Consider the following 23,467-nt stretch of genomic DNA (forward strand, 5'->3'; position numbering starts at 1 on the left):
TATTAGTATATGACATGAAAATAGTTTTCATAATATCAGAATTTTTTATAACTGCAATATTGTGGTTTATGCCATCACAATGGTGGTTTATGACATGGTAATTGACTAAGATATATTATAGGTTTATGATATCACAATGGTTTTGTGAATTCATAATTGAATATGACATCATAATAATTGCTTTATGAGATCACAATTAATTATGATGTCAAAATGGTAAGTTTATGATGTCCCAGTTATTTCAACAACTTCACAACTGATTATGAGACTACAAGGGTAGTTTTGTGAGATCACAATCATCATTATGGCAACACAAGGGTTGTTTATCACATCACAATTGATCTTAATGTCATAATGGCAGGTTTATGATACAGGAATTATTGGTATATGTAATCATAAGTATTATTATGACATCACAGTGGTAGGTTTATTGCAGTATAAGGCATTTTATGTCATCTCAATACTGATCTATGACATAATTGTTTTATGACATCACTACCAATTGCAGTACCACCACAATGGCCTATGACATTTCAATTGATTCTGGTGTTACAACATTGGACTTATGGCATCACAATGGCTTTTATGACTTGGCACTTGATAATAACATCACAGTGGTTGGATTATGATGTCACAATGGTGATTTATCAAATCGTGATGATTATATTACTATGATTTCAATGATGTCACAATTGATTATAACATAGCAATGGTAATTTTATAGAATCACAGATTTTACATGTCACAACAATATACTTATACTTCTCAATCATTTTATGACATCACAATTGACTATAACATGAGGATCATAGTGAATGAAAATTTATTATGCCATCAGAATATTTGTGCCATCAGAATATTGGTTTATGACATAAGTATAGTTTTAACATCATCATAGATTCTGACATTGCATGGAGGTTCATAACATTACAATTGATTATGATATCACGATGGTAAGTTTACGATGTCCCAATTGGTGCAGTGACTTCACTGCAGGTAGCTTTATTTTATTTATTTATTATTTATATATTTATTTATTTTGACAGGCAGAGTTAGACAGTGAGAGAGAGAGACAGAGAGAAAGGTCTTCCTTTTTCCACTGGTTCACCCCCCTAAGTGGTCATTATGGTTGGCGCGTTGTGGCTTGCACACTGCACTGATCCAAAGCCAGGAGCCAGGTGCCTCCTACTGGTCTCCCATGCAGGTGCAGGGCCCAAGGACCTGGGCCATCCTCCACTGCACTCCAGGGCCACAGCAGAGAGCTGGACTGGAAGAGGAGCAACTAGGACAGAATCCGGTGCCACAACCAGGACTAGAACCCAGGGTGCCAGCGCTGCAGGTGGAGGATTAGCCTAGTGAGCTGTGGTATCAGCCACAGAGGTAGTTTTATAACATCACAAAGATCATTATGACACCACAAAAGTTATTCATGACATCACAATTTATTACTATACCACAATGATAGGTTTATGACACCACAATGATTTTTACAACTTTGCTATTGATTATGACATCACAATAGTAGTCTTCTAGGCATTGTTTTGTAATCACAATGATGACTTATGACATCACAATTGATTATGACTCCATAATGCTTGTTTATAATGTCATAGTATTTTCATGATTTCACAAATGATCATGAAATCACAATGATAGTTTTATGATACAATCATGGTTTATCACATCTCAGTTGATTTTTCAACCTCACAATTGATAAATAAGTAAGAATGATGACTTGAATTTATGTCATAATACTGGTTTATAAAATCACAATGGATTTTATGACATCATAATAGAACATAACATAATTGTGGTTTATGCTATTACAATTTTGACTTACAAATCTACTACAAATTGTGGTTTATGATACACTGATTTTTTTTCATTTCACAATTGATTTTGTAGTCACCATGATCATTTATGCCATCACAGTAGATTTTGACTTCCCAATGGTGTTTATGACATCACAATTGATTATGACATTACAATGTTAGGCTTATGATATCTCAATGGCAATTTGTTACATCTCAATAAATTATGACATCAAAAGCATCCTTGCACAACACATTATTATGATGTAACAATGGTAGTTTCATGATATCACACTAGATTTTTATGACATCACAATAGACTTTGAGATAACAACTATTTTATGATGTCAGAGTTGATTTTATCTTAAAACCAATGGGAGTTTGTGAAATGAAAATTGATTATGATGTAACTATGGTTGCTGTATGATATCAAAATGATTTTATGACATAAAAATTAACTATAAAATCACAATGGTGATTTATAACATCATAGTAGATTATGGTGTAACAATTTTAATGAGTCCATGATTGATTTGATGTTACACTTTACATATATGAGACTACAGTACTGTTTTATGGCATCACAATGATTTTGTGACATCATAATTGATTGTGATCTGATAATGGTAACTTTATTATATCACAAAGCTTTTATGTCATAATTTGGTTTATGTAACCACACTGGTTTTTATGATAATGATGTTAGCATACTATTGGTGGTTTATGACATCATAATTGATTATGACATCAAATTGATGGGCTTATGGGACAACATTTGATTTAAACTTCACAACTGACAATGAAAGCACAATGCTAGGAATATAATACCACAGTGGTGGTTTATCACATCTGAATTAATTAAGACATCATAGTTTTTTTACTATGTCACAATATATTATGTTATAGAAATTTAGATTATGATGTCACCATGTCTTTTATATTATCACAGTTAATTTTTAACTATCAATCCTTTTTTTCTCTTGTCCAATTTAATCTATGTATTTAAGTTAACTGTTTGGAGGAGGCTTTACCACATGGTACCCAGACATCACATTTTTAAAGGGAAATCACCCTTTTCCTTTAAAAGTATTTTTAGAAATATGCAAAAAAATAGGAATGGGACTGCTAAATCATAATGCATATTTTAGAATGAGAAGCATGTCTTTTCCCTCTTTAAAGTGCCATATGGGGAATGACATCTTGTAACCCAGAGCCACTTCATTTCAAGTCCAATATAAAAGGACTGTGATGGAATGAAAAGTCTGCACAATGCCTTGGTGCAGTTAAAATCTACTACATGCAACTTGGGCTATAAAGCACTCAAGTGCCCCAGCCCGCGGGGTAATCAACTAGGACACGAGGAGGGCAGACCTGAATGGAGAGACAAACCAGACATGAGAAGGGAGACCAAGACAGTATTCTGATCAAGGTCTCACTTTATTGGAGAAGGAGGCAGCTTATATAATACAAGGCAAGGATTGTAACAGTCAAGGGTAAGCAGGGGTCATTTTACAGCATAGTTCAAAGGAATAATTTCACAGGAATCAGTATCAACTTGACAAAGGGAGTTACAGTGAGGTCTTACAGCTACCAGACGTGCTTATCAAGGTACAAGAAAGAGAGTACTGAAGCCAGATGGCCAGGTGCTAACCATATCAGTGAGCTGTACACATGGAATTTTCTAGTGAATCCTCCTTACAGAAACACAGTTGAAGGTTATTCTAAACAAAGGCTTATACAGGGAACCCAGCACAGTGGCTCCCAACACTCAAGACTTGGTAGCTTTTCTGCATTTGAGTCCCCATCCCATTTCTAATGAAAATTAACATTTACAGAGTACATTTACATACACTATAATACAGGAATGATGTCCCTTTGCCAGAAGGCAAAAATGTACATTTCCTTGCTATTTCTTGGTTCCAACTTGATAATATCTTTTTTTAAAAAATTATTTGACAAGTAGAGTTATAGACAGTGGGAGAGAGAGACAGAGAGAAGGGTCTTCCCTCTATTGGTTTACTCCCCAAATGACTGCAATGGTCAGAGTTGTGCTAATCCAAAGCCAGGAGCCAGGTGCCTCTTCCTGGTCTCCCATGCAGGTGTAGGGGCCCAAGCACTTGGGCCATCCTTCACTGCCCTCCTGGGCCACAGCAGAGCTGGACTGGAAGAAGAGCAACCAGGACTAGAACCCAGCACCCATGTGGGATGCCGGCACCACAGGCAGAGGATTAACCCAGTGAGCCATGGTGCCAATCCCTGATAAATTCTTATGATTGTAAGTTATAGAGTACTCAGCTAAAATATTTCTTCATAAATAGTTACAAAACCGGCCAAAAAACAAATGGGAAAGTATTTTTTATTCAAATAAATGACACCTGAATGTCACACAGCACAGGAAACAATGCTTAGAGACCAGAAGAGAGAGGGCAGTGAACTACTTAGCTGAAGACAAAAAGACTACCCTTCCTCAGGACCACAGTGCACAAAAAGAAAAATCTCAAACAGTACCTCAAAGCAAAATAAAGGTCTGAGGATGAAGCCAGCCCACTCACAATCCTGTTAAAAAATGAGAGTAACCATTTAGGTCCAATGTACTGGAAAGCATTTGCTAGCACAGAATGCTATATTTGCAGAATTTGTTAGAATTCAACCACAGATGACAAAGGCATTCACCAGCAGAGGCTTGCTTTTCTGGAACCGCTTCTAACTTTGGGATCAGGAAATCTGTGAACTGCGCAACATCTTCATGGGGCCAGCCATACCCTTCCACAAGTACATCAAACAGGCTCCAGGGCTTCAGCTTGGTGAAGTGCCACAGTTCTCCATGCATGCCATACTCCAAATGTCAGCAGGTGTACTGTAACCTGTGCCTATAAAAACCTCTGTGGACCTATACTACCATGTCTGGATGTCTTCTGTGAAGTGTTTCTACACCCAACAAGCATTTCCCTGATTGACAAGTTTTACTCTAATTTTATCTGCTTTCTGAGGATCTAGGGGGTTCACCAACAAGTCAGCTGCCTGAGTTTTTGTTTTTGGCAAATCTCCAGTACTGGAGGCTGAAACAGTCTTGTTTCTGTCATGGGGTGAACTGCTTTCCTCTTGCTTGGTCAGTGGTGATACCTCTGACGGGACAGAGCTGTAGGCCACAGGTTCTTAGGACCCTGAGAACAGGGAAGTAGGAAACTCCGGAAGCTGTGACTCAGGAATTTTATGTTCCATTTGGCAATTCACCATTGAACTGTTCATAGGAGCTGCTATATGTGTGATCACTTTCTGCATTTGGCTCATCAGGGTTATACTCATTGACAGTTGGGTAGTCATCATCATCATATTCCTCCTCCTCTAGATGCTGCTCCAGTGAGAAGGGTCCATTCTCTATACAGCTGGTTTTCAGGATTCTATCCATGTGGGATCTAGGTTTGCAAGTTCCTGTTTGACATCTTCATCTTTCTTAATGTTTTCTTTCTTGGCATCTTCTTTCTCACCTTGGTCCTCAGCTTCACCGCTGTCCTTTGTGGTCTCCTCCTTGGCAGCCTCCTCCAGTTCTGCCACTTTTAGCTGCACTTCTGGGCAGTTTACACTATCTTGCTCATTGGAAGATACAACTGAGGTAATGTTTTCTTTTATTATTTTCCTTTCAGCTCCGCACTCCAGTTCTTCTAGCTCTTGCAGGGGTTTCTCCAATAATATTTCCTGCCTCTCCTGCTTCCCTTTCAGCTTTTTCTTTTTGTTTATAGTCATTTTTCCTACAGGTTTCTGCTGTGGAGACGTACATACTGCAGATCCTATAGGAGGAGGAGCACCTGCTTTCTGCCATTCAGTGGACTTGGCAGCCATTCTTCTCACATAGGAATCATCCACACACATTAGAATGTTTTGTGGCTTTATGTCAGTGTGAATGATCTTGTATTTACTGTGCAGATAAACTAACCCTTGAAGGACCTGTCAAAGGATACTCTTCACACAGCACACTGGGAGGCCTTGATAGTTGACTTGATGATCCATTGGAGGAGTTGGTGGCCAAGCACTTCAGATACTGTGTAGACATGCATTCCATTCATGTCTGAAATCTTGAAGTTGTCGATCAGCTGGACTACCATGTCTGTGGGTCACTGGGATCACTTTCTTGAACACATTTGAGGAATTTCATTTCATCCAAGGCTGTTTCTCTATAATCTTGGGCACTTTTACAAGTTTCATAGCAACAGATCTTTTCCAATGCATATCCCAACACAGCCAGACAGCAGAGAAGTGCCTCCCTCCAGGCTTCCTAATAACAAGATAATGGCCATTGAAGAGGTCTCCAATTTTCACTGGATGATAGGCACCTTTGCAGTAGTCCATGGGGTCCTCTTGCTCCTCATCGTTTGACCCCTTCCTCTGGCTTTGGGGCTGTGGGGTCTGGCAGAGGTGGTGAAGGTGGTGGCGGTGGCAATAGTCAAGGAAATAAAGGAGCTGTCTGCTGATGCTCCAGCTTTTTCGGATGTTTCTCTCTTTTCGGCTTCCATTTTCTTTCTTTTTTTTATTTATTAAACTTTTATTTAATGAATATCAATTTCCAAAGTACAGCTTATGGGTTACAATGGCTTCCCCCTCCCATAACTTCCCTCCCACCCACAACCCTCCCCTTTCCCGCTCCCTCTCCCCTTCCATTCACATCAAGATTCATTTTCAATTCTCTTTATATACAGAACATCAGTTTAGTATATATTAAGTAAAGATTTCAACAGTTTGCACCCATATGGCAACACAAAGTGAAAAAAATACTGTTGGAGTACTAGTTATAGCATTAAATAAGAGTGTACAGCACATTAAAGACAGAGATCCTACATAATTTTTTTTAAAAAATTAATTAATTTTCTATGCCATTTCCAATTTAACACTAGGTTGTTTTTTTTTTCATTTCCAATTATCTTTATATACAGAAGATCGATTCAGTATATAATTAGTAAAGATCTCATCAGTTTGTACCCACGCAGAAACACAAAGTGTAAAAATACTGTTTCAGTACTAGTTATAGCATCACTGCACATTAGACAACACATTAAGGACAGATCCCACATGGGATGTAAGTACACAGTGACTCCTGTTGCTGACTTAACAATTTGACACTCCTGTTCATGGCGTCAGTAATCTCCCTAGGCTCTAGTCATGAGTTGCCAGGGCTTGGAAGGCTATAGAGTTCACTGACTTTGATCTTATTCCGATAGGGTCATAGTCAAAGTGGAAGTTCTCTTCTCCCTTCAGAGAAAGGTACCTCCTTCTTTGATGGCCCCGTTCTTTCCACTGGGATCTCACTCACAGAGATCTTTCATTTAGGTCTTCTTCTTTTTTTCTTTTCCATGGTATCTTGGCTTTCCATGCCTACAATACTCTCATGGGCTGTTCAGCCAGATCCGAATGTCTTAAGGGCTGATTCTGAGGCCAGAGTGTTGTTTAGGACATCTGCCATTCTATGAGTCTGCTGTGTATCCCGCTTCCCATGTTGGATCCTTCTCTCCCTTTTTGATTCGGCTTCCATTTTCAGGCCTGAATGGCTAGCACTTTCCCAGAACTCATTGCTACGTGGTGCAAGCTGTGCGGTGGGCTTTATGTTGGTGGCAGCTGCGGAGGTCATGCAGGAGCTGAGGTGAGCCAAGCCAAGCAAAGCCAGGCTGCAGCTTCCCCTCACTCTGCCAGTGGAGGAGGCAGAACTATGCCTCTGCTGCTGTCACCGCCATGGCCACCACTGCTGCCCTGCTCCAGCCCTCTCAATTCTTTTCACAACAGTGCATTTGATTACAAATCATAATGGTGGCTTTATGAAATCACAGTTGAAGTCTATGATATCACAATTGGTTATGTCATCATGATTGTGATTTCAGAATTGTTGGTTTATGTTGTCATAATAGTTTTATAACTATGGTTCATTATGACAGAACAATGGTTATTTTATAGCATCATTATAGGACTTTATGAGATCAGAATATTTGTATGGCAGCATAAAGGTTTCCTGACATCACAATTGATTATTACATCATACTGCTGCTTTATGATTCACAATTGATTATGATATACACTGGTGGTTTATGATATAATTAAGTATGATGTTCAATGATAAATTTCTTACCTCATAGATTTTATGAATTCACAATTGATTATGTTATCACAGTGATAAATTTATGACAATGGTGGTTAATTATATCCCAGGTGATTATAAATCAAAAGGAATTTTATGATGTCACAATTGATTATTATCTGACAATATAACTTTAAACACCACAGTGGCCTTTTTTGTCACAAAATATTGTTTTATTACATCATGTGCTGTTTATGACACCACAATTTACTATAACATCATAATTACAGTTTATGGCATAACAATTGATTATCATGACTCAGTGGTGTGTTTATGATGCCACAGTGCTTTGGGCAATTTCACAGTGATGATGAATCACAATGACAGATTTTATCATGATCATGATTTATCACATTTCAATTGGTTATGACATCTGAAGGGTTTTTGCATCACAATTGATTAGGAAATAAGAACGATAGCTAAATACAATGATTTATGACATCAAAATAGATTTTCAAATCACGATTTTATATCACAATTATAACTTCATAATGCTAGTTTTATTACAATACAATCATTGGTTTATGACTTCATAATAGTACATTAATAGCTTCACAATACTCCTATATGATCTCATAATGATTTCATGGCATCACAATTGATTATAAACTCACAATGGTGATATATGACAAGACAACCAATTATGATATCATAATACATCACAACTGATTATGATGTCACAATTGTGGGTTCATGATGTCACAGTGTATTTATGATTTTACTTGTGATTACTTGATTGTGACATCATAACAGTAGGTTTATGATATCACAATGGTTGGTTTATGCTGTCAAAATATCAGTTTATGAAATCATAATGATTTCTTTGACATAATTAAGTATGATATGACAATGGAGGTTTACGAAATCACAGCTATGACACCATAATGATATATTTATGGTATCACAAGGCATTTTATGTGTTTTCAATTGATTATGACATTATAATGGTAGGTTTTTGTAATAGAATTGGTGGTTTATCATCATTATAATATCATAAGGATATTCACAACAGCACAATTGATTATGAAATGAAAACTGTATCATTTTTTTGACAGGCAGAGTTAGACATTGAGAGAGAGAGGCAGAGAGAAAGGTCTTCCTTCCATTGGATCACCCCCCAAATGGCTGTTATGGCTGGCGTGCTGCACCGATCGGAAGCCAGGAGCCAGGTGCTTCCTCTGGGTCTCCCATGGAGGTGCTTGGCCCAAGCACTTGGGCCATGCCCCACTGTCTTCCTGGGCCACAGCAGAGAGCTGGACTGGGAGAGGAGCAACCAGGACAGAATCCAGCACCCCAAGCAGGACTAGAACCCGGGGTGTACATGCTGCAGGTGGAGGATTAGCCTAGTGAGCCATGGTGCTGGCCAACTAGGCTATATTGGTTTATGACATCACAATGGAATTATGGTATCAAAATTGATCACATCATAATGCTTGTTTAAACATCACAATTGATTATGAGATTCCTTACTTGTACCTACTTAATAGTGGCTGAGCCTGGCTCATCTGGGCTCTCCATAGTAGATTTGGAGCCAAAGTTTGCAAATGCATTCTTAGAGATCAAATTGGCACCTTGAAATCAGCCTTGGATGGGAATATTTACACCAAAGAAATGTACCAGTGATGCATCCTAAGGCTCCCCCTGCTTCTAAGGGACTATTTTAAATGCAAGTCACTGCTCTGTCACTTGGTTTTGTTTCACTCTTAGGCCAATATTTTTCATCCCACAAAAAATATAGTTTCTTATCTCTGGTTCTTAGTCAAAAGCTGGTTTAAATTTCAATTTCTAAGCTAGGATAGAGTACTCATGTTAGAATCCTTTAGCATGATCTTTAGGAAAGAACCTCAGTTGAAGATAGTGAGATCTGTAAGCACAATGCCTGGAAGATGGAACACTGGCTTCATTGGAAGAAGTGTTTCTTTCCCTGATTTCAGAAAACCATCTTTCTATTTAAGTATGTCTTTCTCTTTAAGACTAAAATTTTATTCCAGAACTCATCCATACCCTGAAGAGACCAAGAGCGTATTGAACACAAATACCATGTTATGGCTTTGTCACCCAGCCAGAAAATAAGGCAAACAGAGTAAGGATATTTGGCTTTATCAATTTATGGATACCTTGCCAGTGAAATAGGACAAAAGGAGGTGAATTTACAGAGTTTAGGCTGTTTTGTTTATTTTTAATCTATTTCTTCTTCATTAGTATTTCTATTTTCATTTTTTAAAATTTTATTTAAGCTATAGAAGTTTCATGTATTTCATATATAGAGATTTAGGAACATAGTGATAGTTCCTTCATTCCCACCCATGCTCCAAGTGTTCTTCCTCCTACCTCTAACATTCCCAATCTTAATTTTTATAAAGATCTACTTTCAGTTTACTTAATTACCATAAAGTTAACCCTACACAAATAAAAGAATTCAACAAATAGTATGATGATACAAAGAGTGTTCCTCAACAGAATAGACCAAGACTGTAAACAACCATCAAATCTGAAAATGTCAATTTCAGTCCTATACATTGCCATTTGGATACTCTAATAGCTACCCTTGATCACAGAATACATTACAAATTTCTTCTGGGGGCTGGCTTATTTCACTAAGTATAATGGTTTCCAGTTGGATCCATTTTGTTGCAAAAGATGGGATTTCATTTGTTTGCAGCTGATTAGTACTGATTAGATATCTCACAATTTCTTTATCCAGTCTTCAGTTGATGGACATATGTTAGCTATTATGAGTTGAGCAGCAATGAACTTGGGGGTACAGTTAGCTCTTTCAAATATTGCTTTGGATAATTCTCAGGAGTGGGATGGACAGAACAAATGGTAGGTCTATGTTCAGATTTCTGTAATATTTCCATATGGTCTTCTACGGTGGCTGCATCAATTTACATTAACACCAGCAGTGAATTAGGATACATTCTCTTCACATCCATGGAAACAGTTATTGTTACTGATTGCTGTATAAGAGTCATTCTAATTGGGATGAGTTGAAACTGTATTGTATTTTTAATTTGCAATTCCATAATGGCTAGTGATCCTGAACATTTTTTTAAATGTCTGTTGGCCATTTGGTATTCGCTCTTGAAAAATGCCTGTTCAAGTCCTTTGCCTATTTCATAACTGGATACTTTGTTTTGTTTTTGTAGAATTTCTTGAGCTACTTATAGATTCTGGATATTAACCCTTTGTCAGATACATAGTTTGCTAATACTTTCTCCCATTCTGTCAGTTGTCTCTTCACTTTACTGCTTCTTTTGCAGTGCAGAAGCATCTCAGCTTGATGTAATCCCATTTCTCAATTTCAAATTTGCTTGCCTATAATTCTGGGGTCTTTTCCAAGAAGTTTTCTCCTATGAAAATATCTAGCAGTTCCCAATATTATTTAGTGATTTGATGGTATCAGGTCATAGATTTAGGTCTTTGATACATTTTCAGTGAATTTTTGTGTAAGGTGTCAGGTAGGGGTCTTGTTTCCTATTTTTGCATGTGGTAATCCAGTATTCCCAGCCTCATTTGTTGAATAGGCTGTGCTTGCTCTAGGGATTGATTTTAGTTCCATCATCAGAATTAAATGTATTTTAGATGCATGGACCAGTTTCTGGAGTTTCTATTCTGTTCCATTGGTCTACACATCTGTTTATGCCAGTATCAGGTTGTTTTGAATATAACTGTCATGTTGTATGTCTTGAAATCTGGTATTGTGAGACCTCCCACTTGGTTTCTATCATATTATATTGCTTTAGTGTTCAGGATCTCTTGTGTTTGTATATGAATTTTAGCATCATTTTTCCTGGATAAGAGAAGAATATTATTGGCATATTGATAGCGATCATGTTCAATCTAAATTGTTTTCAGTAGTATGGACATACTGATATTAATTCTTCCAACCCATAAACATTGATTTATTTTCCATTTTTAATATATTTTACTTCTTTCTTTAATGTTTTATAATTTTCCTAGTAGAGAGACACCTTTGGTTAAATTTACTACAAAGTATTTAATTCTTTTTGTAGCTATTATGAATGGATTGATTTTAAAAGCTCTCTCTCCACCATGGTATTGTCTGTGTATAAAAAGGCTATTGATTTTTGTATGTTAACTTTATATCCTACCATTTTACATAACTCTTTTATGAGTTCCAATAGTCTCTTAGTGGAGTCTTTTGGTTCCCCAATATATTGTGATATGGCATCTACAAGTACAGATAATATGACTTGCTCCTTTCCAATTTTTATCCTTTTGGATTCTTTTTCTTGCTTAGTGGCCCTGGCTCAATCTTCTAGGCTATATGTAGAATCATGTCATCTGGAAATAGGAATAGTTTGCATTGCTTCCTTTCAATTTCTAAACTTTTGACTTCTTTTTCTTACCTAATGGCTCTCACTGAAACTTCGAGGACTATATTGTGTAGCAGTTTTCAGAGTGGGAATTCTTGTCTGGTTGTGGATCTTAGTGGAAATGCTCCCAATTTTTCCCCATTAAGTAAGTTGCTGGAAGAGGTTTTGCCTATACTCAATTTGCTTAAGATTTTCATCCTGAAAAGGTGTTGTATTTTATCAAATGATTTCTCTGCATCTATTGAGGTTATCATATGAATTTTGTTTTTCAGTTTAATAATGTGATGAAGCACATTGATTGATTTGAAATACTGACTTGATCAGTCTGTGCCCTGACTGTTGATAAACAACTTAATATCTTATCCCTTTTAGTATTTTTTCTGTTCTACTTAATACTATTGGTTGTTTTCTTTAATTAACACACAATTATTCTTAGGCATTTAAAATTAACTGAAAAGTGATCCCTGTTAAATATAAGAATGGGAATAAGAGAGGGAGGAGATACACAGTTTGGGACATGCTCAAGCTGACTTACCCCAAATGGTAGAGTTAAATACATGCCAGGGGATTCCAATTCAATCCCATCAAGGTGGCATGTACCAATGCCATCTCACTAGTCCAAGTGATCAACTTCAGTTCACAATTGATCATAATGATAGGGCTAAGAATCAAAGAGATCACATAAACAAGACTTGTGTCTGAAAATACTAACCGATAGAACAAAAAAGGGAGAGAACAATCCAACAAGGGAAGCGGGATACACAACAGACTCATAGAATGGCAGATGTCCTAAACAGCACTCTGGCCTCAGAATCAGCCCTTAAGGCATTTGGATCTGGCTAAAGAGCCCATAAGAGTATTTCAGGCATGGAAAGCCAAGATACTGTTGCAAACAAAAAAAAAGACCTAAATGAAAGGTCTCTGCAAGTGAGATCCCAGTGGAAAGAACAGGTCATCAAAGAAGGAGGTACCTTTCTCTGAAGGGAGGAGAGAACTTCCACTTTGACTATCACCTTGTCTAAATAACATTGGAGTTAGGGAACTCAAAAGGCTTCCCTAGCCTTGGCAGCTCATGACTGGAGCCTAGGGTGATTCCTGACGCCATAAACAAGAGTGTCAATTTGTTAAGTCAACAACAGGAGTCACTGTGCACTTACTCCTCATGTAGGATCTCCATCCTTAATATGTTGTACAATGTAAATAAATGCCATATCTAGTACTGAAACAGTATTTTACACTTTGTGTTTCGGTGTGGGTGCAAACTGTTGAAATCTTCACTTAATATATACTAAATTGATCTCTGTATATAAAGATAATTGAAAATGAATCTTGATATGAATGGAATGGGAGAGGGAGTGGGAGATGTGAGGGTTGAGGAAGGGAGGGAAGTTATTGGGGGGGGAGGGGAAGCCACTGTAATCCAAAAGCTGTGCTTTGGAAATTTATATTTATTAAATAAAGGTTAAAAAAAATAAGAAAAAAATTGAGAACAAACAAAAATTTTTACACAAAAGGGTGAATTATCAGAAGGCTTAAAACTTTTTCTTATGTGTGCATAACTTAAGGATCAATATTTGTGAAGAAATGAGTAATCTGGTAAGAGTAATAATAGAGTGACAACCAATTGTAAAGGCTGTTGAGGAAAAATAAATCATTATTACATTTATAAAGAGAAAAATAAAGAGAAGGTAAAAAAATCACATTTTTTGAGAATAAAAATAAATGCAAGAGGATACTACTTAGAAGTACTCAATTGCATATTTTAAATATCATAGTAAAATTCAAAGCCCCCCAATAATTAATCAAGTAATTAAACAAATCATCAATAAAGGTGAATAATTTGTGGGACCTAATTTGGTTCTCTGATTTGTGTAAATGAAGATTGCCAGAACAAATTATAGTTTTGATGTAAATGATGCTTTCACATTGAAAAAGAATATTAGTATGTATAGATAAAACACATATTATCAAATATAAAACCAAAGAATTAGAAATACGAAATACTGCTCAGTCATAAAAATAATGCAGTCCCATTTTTTACAACATAATGGGTACCATTCTCCCAAAAACAATTTATAGATTCAATGCGATACCAATAAAAATACCAAAGACATTCTTCTCAGATCTCATAAAATGATGCTGAAATTCATATAGAGGCACAGGAAAACTCAAGTAGCTAAAGCAATCTTGTACCACAAAAACAGAGCAGGAAGCATCACAATACCAGATGTCGACATACTACAGGGCAGTTGTAATCAAAACAACATGATACTGGTACAGAAACAGATGGATAGACCAAAGGAACAGAATAGAAATACCAGAAATCAATCCAACATTTGGTGTTAAAAGATATTCCATAACATCTAATGAAATATAGGGACCTGCGCTATGGTACAACAGTTAAAGCCCTGGCCTGCAGCACCAGCTGGTTGGAGTGCCAGCTGCTCCATTTAAATCCAATCACTGATAATGCACCTGGGAAAGCATAGGTGAATGGCCCAAGTCCTTGGACTGCTGCAGCCACATGAGAGACATGGAAGAACCTCCTGACTCCTGGCTTGGATATGTTCACCTCCAGCCATTACAGCTGTCTGGGGAGTGAACCTGCAGATGGAAGACCTCTCTCTCTCTTTCTCTCTATCTCTCTCTTTCAAATAAATAAAATAAATCTTTAAAAATAAACAGAATATTTCTCAATATCCTGAATTAAGCAATCATCTAACACCACTTTAGAAAATAAAATTAAAGGGATCATGCTAGTATCTAGAAATATCCTTTAGCCTTGGCAGCTCATGACAAGAGGATCTAAAACCAATGCCTGGAGAAAGAACAGTCTATTCAATAAATGGTGCTGGGATAACTGGATTTCCACGTGCAGAAGCATGAAGCAAGACCCTACCTTACACAAAAATCCACTCAACATGGATTAAAGATCTACAATTATGACGTAACACCATCAACTTAATTTTTTCAGTCTTAGTTTTTTTATTTTTTTATTTTATTTAGTAAATATAAATTTCCAAAGTATAGTTTATGGATTACAATGACTCCCCCCTCCCCCATAATTTCCCTCCCACTTGTGTCCCTCCCATCTCCTGCTCCCTCTCCCATTCCATTCACATCAAGATTCATTTTCAATTATCTTTATATACAGAAGATTGATTTAGTATCTATTAAGTAAAGATTACATTCATTTGCACCCACACAGAAAAACAAAGTGTAAAATACTGTTTCAGTACTAGTTATAGAATTACTTCACATTGGACAACACATTAAGGACAGATCCCACTTGAGAAGTAAGTACACAGTGACTCCTGTTGTTGACTTAACAATTTGACACTCTTGTTTATGGTGTCAGTAATCTCCCTAGGCTCTAGCCATGAGTTGCCCAAGCTATGGAAGCCTTTTGAGTTCGCCAACTTTGATCTTATTCAGTCAGAGTCATAGTCAAAGTGGAAGTTCTCTCCTCCCTTCAGAGAAAGGTACCTCCTTCTTTGATGGCCCCATTCTTTCCACTGGGAACTCACCCACAGAGACCTTTCATTTAGGTCTTCCTTTTTTTTTTTTTCCAGAGTGTCTTGGCTTTCCATGCCTAAAATAATCTCATGGGCTCTTCAGCCATATATGAATGCCTTAAGGGCTGCACCATCAACTTATAAGAGAACATCAGAGAAACCCTCCAAGATATAGGCACAGGCAATGACTTCTTGGAAAAGATTCTAGAGGCACAGGGGCAGTCAAAGCCAAAATTAACAATTGCAATTACATCAAATTGAGAAGTTTCTGTACTGCAAAAGAAACAGTCAGGAAAGTGAAGAGGCAACTGACAGAATGGGAGAAAATATTTGCGAATCATGCAACTGATAAAGAATTAATAACCAGAATCTACACATAGATCAAGAAACACTAATCCACTGTTGATGAGAATGCAAACTGGTAAAGCCACTATGGAAGTCAGCTTGGAGATTCCTTAGAAACCTGAATATAGCCATACAACATGACCCAGCCATCCCACTCTTTGGGATTTACCCAAGGTAAATTAAATTGGCAAATAGAAAAGCTATCTGCACCTCAAATTTTATTGCAGCTCAATTCACAATAGCTATGACATGGAATCAAATTAAATGCCCATCAACAGAAGGTTGGATAAAGAAATCACTGGATATGTACTCTCTAGAATACAACACAGCAGTAAAAAAAAAAAAAATGAATCTTGGTCACTTGCAACAAAATGGAAGAATCTGGAAAACATCATGCTGAGTGAAATAAACCAGTCCCAAATGGACAAATATCATATGTTCTCTCTGATCTGTGGCAATTAACTGAGCACCTAAAAGAAAACCTGTTGAAGTGAAATGGACACTATGAGAACCAATGACTTGATCAGCCCTTGTCCTGACTGTAGAGGAACAGCTAACTATTTTATTCTTTTCAGTATTTTCTGTTCTACTTTATACCATTGGTTGAACTTCCTAATTAACACATAATTATTTTTAGTTATTTAAATTTAACTGAAAATTGATCCCTGGGAATAAATGATGGAGGAGACATACAGTTTGGCACATGCTTACTCAGACTTACCCTAATGGTAGAGCTAGAAACATGTTATGGGACTCCAAATTTCATTAAGTTGGCAGGTACCAATCCTATCTTACTAATTATAGTGAACAGTTTACGTTCATAACTGATCATAAAGATAGGATTAAGTGTCAAAGGTATTGCATAAATAACACCAATGTCTGCTAATAATAATTGATAGAATTAAAAAGGAGAGAATGACTCAAATTAGGAAGCAGAATACACACAGCAGACTCATAGAATGGCAAATACCTGAAACAGCTCTCTAGCCTCAGAATCAGCCCTTAAGGCATTAGGATCTGGCTAAAAAGCCCATGTGAGTTTCCTAGGTATGGAAAGCCAAGACACTGGCAAAAAATGACCTAAATGAAAGATCTCTCTGAGTGAGATCCCAGTGGAAAGAAGAGGCCATCAAAGAAAGTGGTACCTTTCCCTGAAGGGAGGTGAGAACTTCCACTTTGATTATGGCCTTGTCTGAATCAGATCGGAATTTGTGAACTCAAGTGTCTTCCATAGCCTTGGCAGCTCATGACAAGAGCCTTGAGTATTTGTCCCTTTGGGACTGGCTAATTTCACTCAGCATAATGATTTCCAGATCCCTCCATTTTGTTGCAAATGACCGGGTTTCATTGTTTTTTACTACTGTATAGTATTCTATAGAGTACATATCCCATAATTTCTTTATCCAGTCTACTGTTGATGGGCATTTGGGTTGGTTCCAGGTCTTAGCTATTGTGAATTGAGCTGCAATAAACATTAAGGTGCAGATCACTTTTTTTTTGGCCAGTTTCATTTCCTTTGGGTAAATTCCAAGGAGTGGGATGGCTGGGTTGTATGGTAGGGTTATGTTCAGGTTTCTGAGGAATCTCCAGACTGACTTCTATAATGGCTTTACCAGTTTGCATTCCCACCAACAGTGGGTTAGTGTTCCTTTTCCCCCAAATCCTTGCCAGCATCTCTTGTTGGTAGATTTCTGAATGTGAGCCATTCTCACCGGGGTGAGGTGAAACCTCATTGCATTTCCCTGATTGCTAGTGATCTTGAACATTTTTTCATGTGCCTGTCATATGTTCTCCCTGATCAGTGACAACTAACCGAGCACCAAAAAGGAAACCTGCTAAAGTGAAATGGACACTATGAGAAATGGTGACTTGATCAGCCCTTGCCCTGACTGTTGATGAACAACTTAAGACATTATTCATCTTAATATTTTTGTCTGTTCTACTTCATACTATTGATTTAATTCTGTAATTAATACACAGTTATTCTAAAGTGTTGAAACTTAACTGAAAAGTGATCCCTGTTAAATATAAGAGTGGGAATAAGAGAGAGAAGGGATGTACAATTTGGGACATGCTCAAGCTGACGTGACCCAAACGGTAGAGTTAGAAACATACCAGGGGATTCCAATACAATCCCATCAAGGTGGCATGTACTAATGTCATCTCACTAGTCCAAGTGATCAACTTCCGTTCACAATTGATCATAATGATAGGGCTAAGAATCAAAGGGATCACATAAACAAGACTTGTGTCTGAAAATACTAACCGATAGAACAAAAAAGGGAGAGAACAATCCAACAAGGGAAGCAGGATACACAGCAGACTCATAGAACGGCAGATGTCCTAAACAGCACTCTGGCCTCAGAATCAGCCCTTAAGGCATTTGGATCTGGCTGAAGAGCCCATGAGAGTATTTCAGGCATGGAAAGCCAAGATACTGTGGCAAAAAAAAAGACCTAAATGAAAGATCTCTGCAAGTGAGATCCCAGTGAAAAGAACAGGTCATCAAAGAAGGAGATACATTTCTCTGAAGGGAGGAGAGAACTTCCACTTTGACTATCACCTTGTCTAAATAACATTGGAGTTAGGGAACTCAAAAGGCTTCCCTAGCCTTGGCAGCTCATGACTGGAGCCTAGGGAGATTACTGATACCATAAATAAGAGTGTCCTATCAACAACAGGAGTCACTGTGCACTTACTCCTCATGTAGACTCCTCTGTCCTTAATGTGCTGTACATTGTGATTTAATGCTATAACTAGTATTCAAACAGTATTTTTCACTTTGTGTTTCTATGTGGGTGCAAACTGTTGAAATCTTTACTTAATAGATACTAAACTGATCTTCTGTATATAAGAGAAATGAAAATGAATCTTGATGTGAATGGAAGGGGAGAGGGAGCAGAAAAGGGGAGGGTTGTGGGGGGGGGAGAAAAGTTATGGGGGGGGCATTGTAATCCAGAAGCTATACTTTGGAAATTTATATTCATTAAATAAAAGTTTAAAAACAGAGCCTTGGGTGATTACTGACATCATAAATAAAAGTGTTAACAGTTAAATAAACAATAGGAGTCACTGTGCACTTACTCCCAATGTAGGATCTTGGTCCTCAATGTGTTATACTATGCAAATTAATGGTAAAACTAGTATTCAAGCAATACTTTATACTTTGTGCATTTGTGTGGATGCAATCTGATGAAATTACTTAGTATATACAGAGTTGATCTTCTGTATATAAAGATACTTAAAAATAAATTTTAATGAAGAATGGGATGGGAGAGGGAGTAGCAGATGGGATGGTTTGCAGGTGAGATGGAGATTATGGTGGGGGGAACCTCTATAATCCAAAATAGTAATTTCAAAATTTATATTTATTAAAGAACTTTTTTAAATTATAAAATGAAAAATTTTTAAAAATGGATGCACTTGGAGATGATTATGTGTAATGAAATAACCCACTGACAAAAGAGATTACGTATTTTCCTTTATATGTTTTCTAATATAGAATACAAAATCCACAATGCATAAAAATGAAATTGACAGGATGATAAAATCATTGTTTATATTAGTTCTCTTTTTCCTGTGGAATAATGGTTTTTCTATTTACTTGTTAAACTTTATGTTTAGAGGTGCATTAAGCCTGTGACTGTAAAGGACATTATAATACTTATTGCAAAAACAAAAGAAACTCTTAGGAAAGATAAAGAGGGGCACTATATAATGATTAAGGGATCCATTCAAAAGGAAGATATAATGATTATCAATGTATATGCACCTAATTACAGGGTGCCGGTTTATTTAAAAGACTTGTTAAGGGACTTAAAGGGAGACTTAGACCCCAATACAATAGTACTGGAGAACTTCAATACTCCACTCTCAGAGATAGACAGATCAACAGGACAGAAGATCAACAAGGAGACAGTAGATTCAAATGACACTATAGCCCAAATGGATCTAACAGATATCTACAGAACATTTCATCCTACACAGAAAGAATTTACATTCTTCTCAGCAGTACATGGAACCTTCTCTAGGACTGACCACATACTAGGCCATAAAGCAAGTCTCAGCAAATTCAAAAGAATTAGAATCATACCATGCAGCTTCTCAGACCACAAAGGAATGAAATTGGAAATTAGCAACTCAGGAATCCCTAGAGCATGTGCAAACACATGGAGATTGAACAACATGCTCCTGAATGAACAATGGGTCATAGAAGAAATTAAAAGAGAAATCAAAAATTTTCTGGAAGTAAATGAGGATAACAGCACAACATACCAAAACCTCTGGGATACAGCAAAGGCAGTGTTAAGAGGAAAGTTTATATCAATAGGTGCCTACATCAAGAAATTGGAAAGGCACCAAATAGATGAGCTTTCAAGTCATCTCAAGGATCTAGAAAATCTGCAGCAAACCAAACGCAAACCCAGTAGGAGAAGAGAAATAATTAAAATCAGAGAAGAAATCAACAGGATTGAATAAAAAAAAAATTACAAAAAATCAGCAAAATGAGGGGCTGGTTTTTTGAAAAAATAAACAAAATTGACACCCCATTGGCCCAACTAACTAAAAAAAGAAAAGGCAAGACCCAAATCAATAAAATGAGAGATGAAAAAGGAAATGTAACAACAAACCCCACAGAAATAAAAAGAATCATCAGAAATTACTACAAGGACTTGTATGCCAGCAACAGGGAAATCTATCAGAAATGGACAGATTCTTGGACACATACAACCTACCTAAATTGAGCCAGGAAGACATAGAAAACCTAAACAGACCCATAACTGACACAGAAATTGAAACAGTAATAAAGGCCCTCCCAACAAAGAAAAGCCCAGGACCCGATGGATTCACTGCTGAATTCTACCAGACATTTAAAGAAGAACTAACTCCAATTCTTCTCAAAATATTCAGAACAATTGAAAAAGAGGGAATACTCCCAAATTCTTTCTATGAAGCCAGCATCACCTTAATTCCTAAGCCGGAAAAAGATGCAGCATTGAAAGAGAATTACAGACCAATATCCCTGATGAACATAGATGCAAAAATCCTCAATAAAATTCTGGCCAATAGAATGCAACAACACATCAGAAAGATCATCCACCCAGACCAAGTGGGATTTATCCCTCGTATGCAAGGATGGTTCAACGTCCGCAAAACAATCAACGTAATACACTACATTAACAGACTGCAGAAGAAAAACCATATGATTCTCTCAATAGACGCAGAGAAAGCATTTGATAAAATACAACACCCTTTCATGATGAAAACTCTAAGCAAACTGGGTATGGAAGGAACATTCCTCAATACAATCAAAGCAATATATGAAAAACCCATGGCCAACATCCTATTGAATGGGGAAAAGTTGGAAGCATTTCCGCTGAGATCTGGTACCAGACAGAGATGCGCACTCTCACCACTGCTATTCAATATAATTCTGGAAGTTTTAGCCTGAGCTATTAGGCAAGAAAAATATATTAAAGGGATACAAATTGGGAAGGAAGAACTCAAACTATCCCTCTTTGCAGATGATATGATTCTTTATTCAGGGGACCCAAAGAACTCTACTAAGAGACTATTGAAACTCATCGAAGAGTTTGGCAAAGTAGCAGGATATAAAATCAATGCACAAAAATCAACAGCCTTTGTATACACAGGCAATGCAACAGCTCAGGAAGAACTTCTGAGATCAATCACATTCATAATAGCTACAAAAATAATCAAATACCTTGGAATAAACTTAACCAAGAATGTTAAAGGTTTCTACGATGAAATTTACAATACCATAAAGAAAGAAATAGAAGAGGATACCAAAAAATTGAGAAATCTTCCATGCTCATGGATTGGAAGAATCAATATCATCAAAATGTCTATTCTTCCAAAAGCAATTTATATATTCAATGCAATACCAATCAAGATACCGAAGACATTCTTCTCAGATAAGGAAAAATGATGCTGAAATTCATATGGAGACACAGGAGACCTTGAATAGCCAAAGCAATCTTGTACAACAAAAACAAAGCTGGAGGCATCACAATACCAGATTTCAGGACATACTACAGGGCAGTTGTTATCAAAACAGCATGGTACTGGTACAGAAACAGATGGATAGGCCAACGGAACAGAATAGAAACACCAGAAATCAATCCAAACATCTACAGCCAACTTATATTTGATGAAGGATCCAAAACCAATACCTGGAGTAAGGACAGTCTATTCAATAAATGGTGCTGGGAAAATTGGATTTCCACGTGCAGAAGCTTGAAGCAAGACCCCTACATTTCACCTTACACAAAAATTCACTCAACATGGATTAAAGACTGAAATCTATGACCCGAAACCATCAAATTATTAGAGAGCATTGGAGAAACCTTGCAAGACATAGGTACAGGCAAAGACTACTTGGAAAATACCCCAGAATCACAGGCAGTCAAAACCAAAATTAACATTTGGGATTGCATCAAATTGAGAAGTTTCTGTACTTCAAAAGAAACAATCAGGAAAGTGAAGAGGCAACCGACAGAATGGGAAAAAATATTTGCAAACTATACTACAGATAAAGGGTTGATAACCAGAATCTACAAAGAAATCAAGAAACTCCACAACAACAAAACAAACACCCCACTTAAGAGATGGGCCAAGGACCTCAAGAGACATTTTTCGAAAGAGGAAATCCAAATGGCCAACAGACACGTGAGAAAATGTTCAAGATCACTAGCAATCAGAGAAATGCAAATCAAAACCACAATGAGGTTTCACCTCACCCCGGTGAGAATGGCTCACATTCAGAAATCTACCAACAATAGATGCTGGAGAGGATGTGGGGAAAAAGGGACACTAACCCACTGTTGGTGGGAATGCAAACTGGTTAAGCCACTATGGAAGTCAGTCTGGAGATTCCTCAGAAACCTGAACATAACCCTACCATACAACCCAGCCATCCCACTCCTTGGAATTTACCCAAAGGAAATTAATTTGACTAATAAAAAAGCCATCTGCACATTAATGTTTATTGCAGCTCAATTCATAATAGCTAAGAACAACCCAAATGCCTAACAACAGTAGACTGGATAAAGAAATTATGGGGCATGTACTCCATAGAATACTATACAGCAATCAAAAACAATGAAACTCTGTCATTTGCAACAAAATGGAGGAATCTGGAAAACATCATGGTGAGTGAATTAAGCCAGTCCCAAAGAGACAAATATCATTTGTTTTCCCTGATCGGTGACAACTAACTAAGCATTAAAGGAGAAACTTGTTGAAGTGAAATAGACACTATAAAAACAATGACCTGATCAGCTCTTGTCCTGACTGTTGATGTACAACATAATA

General features: G+C 37.1%; 1 pseudogene; it reads right to left on the reverse strand.

Annotated features, from left to right (window-relative positions):
* Positions 1-4,607: 4,607 nt before the first annotated feature.
* On the reverse strand, positions 4,608-14,722 carry LOC133764045 (SRSF protein kinase 2-like; annotated as a pseudogene).
* Positions 14,723-23,467: the final 8,745 nt, after the last annotated feature.

This window comes from Lepus europaeus, chromosome 7 (assembly GCF_033115175.1).
Source record: "Lepus europaeus isolate LE1 chromosome 7, mLepTim1.pri, whole genome shotgun sequence".
In the NCBI taxonomy this organism is placed as follows: domain Eukaryota; kingdom Metazoa; phylum Chordata; class Mammalia; order Lagomorpha; family Leporidae; genus Lepus; species Lepus europaeus.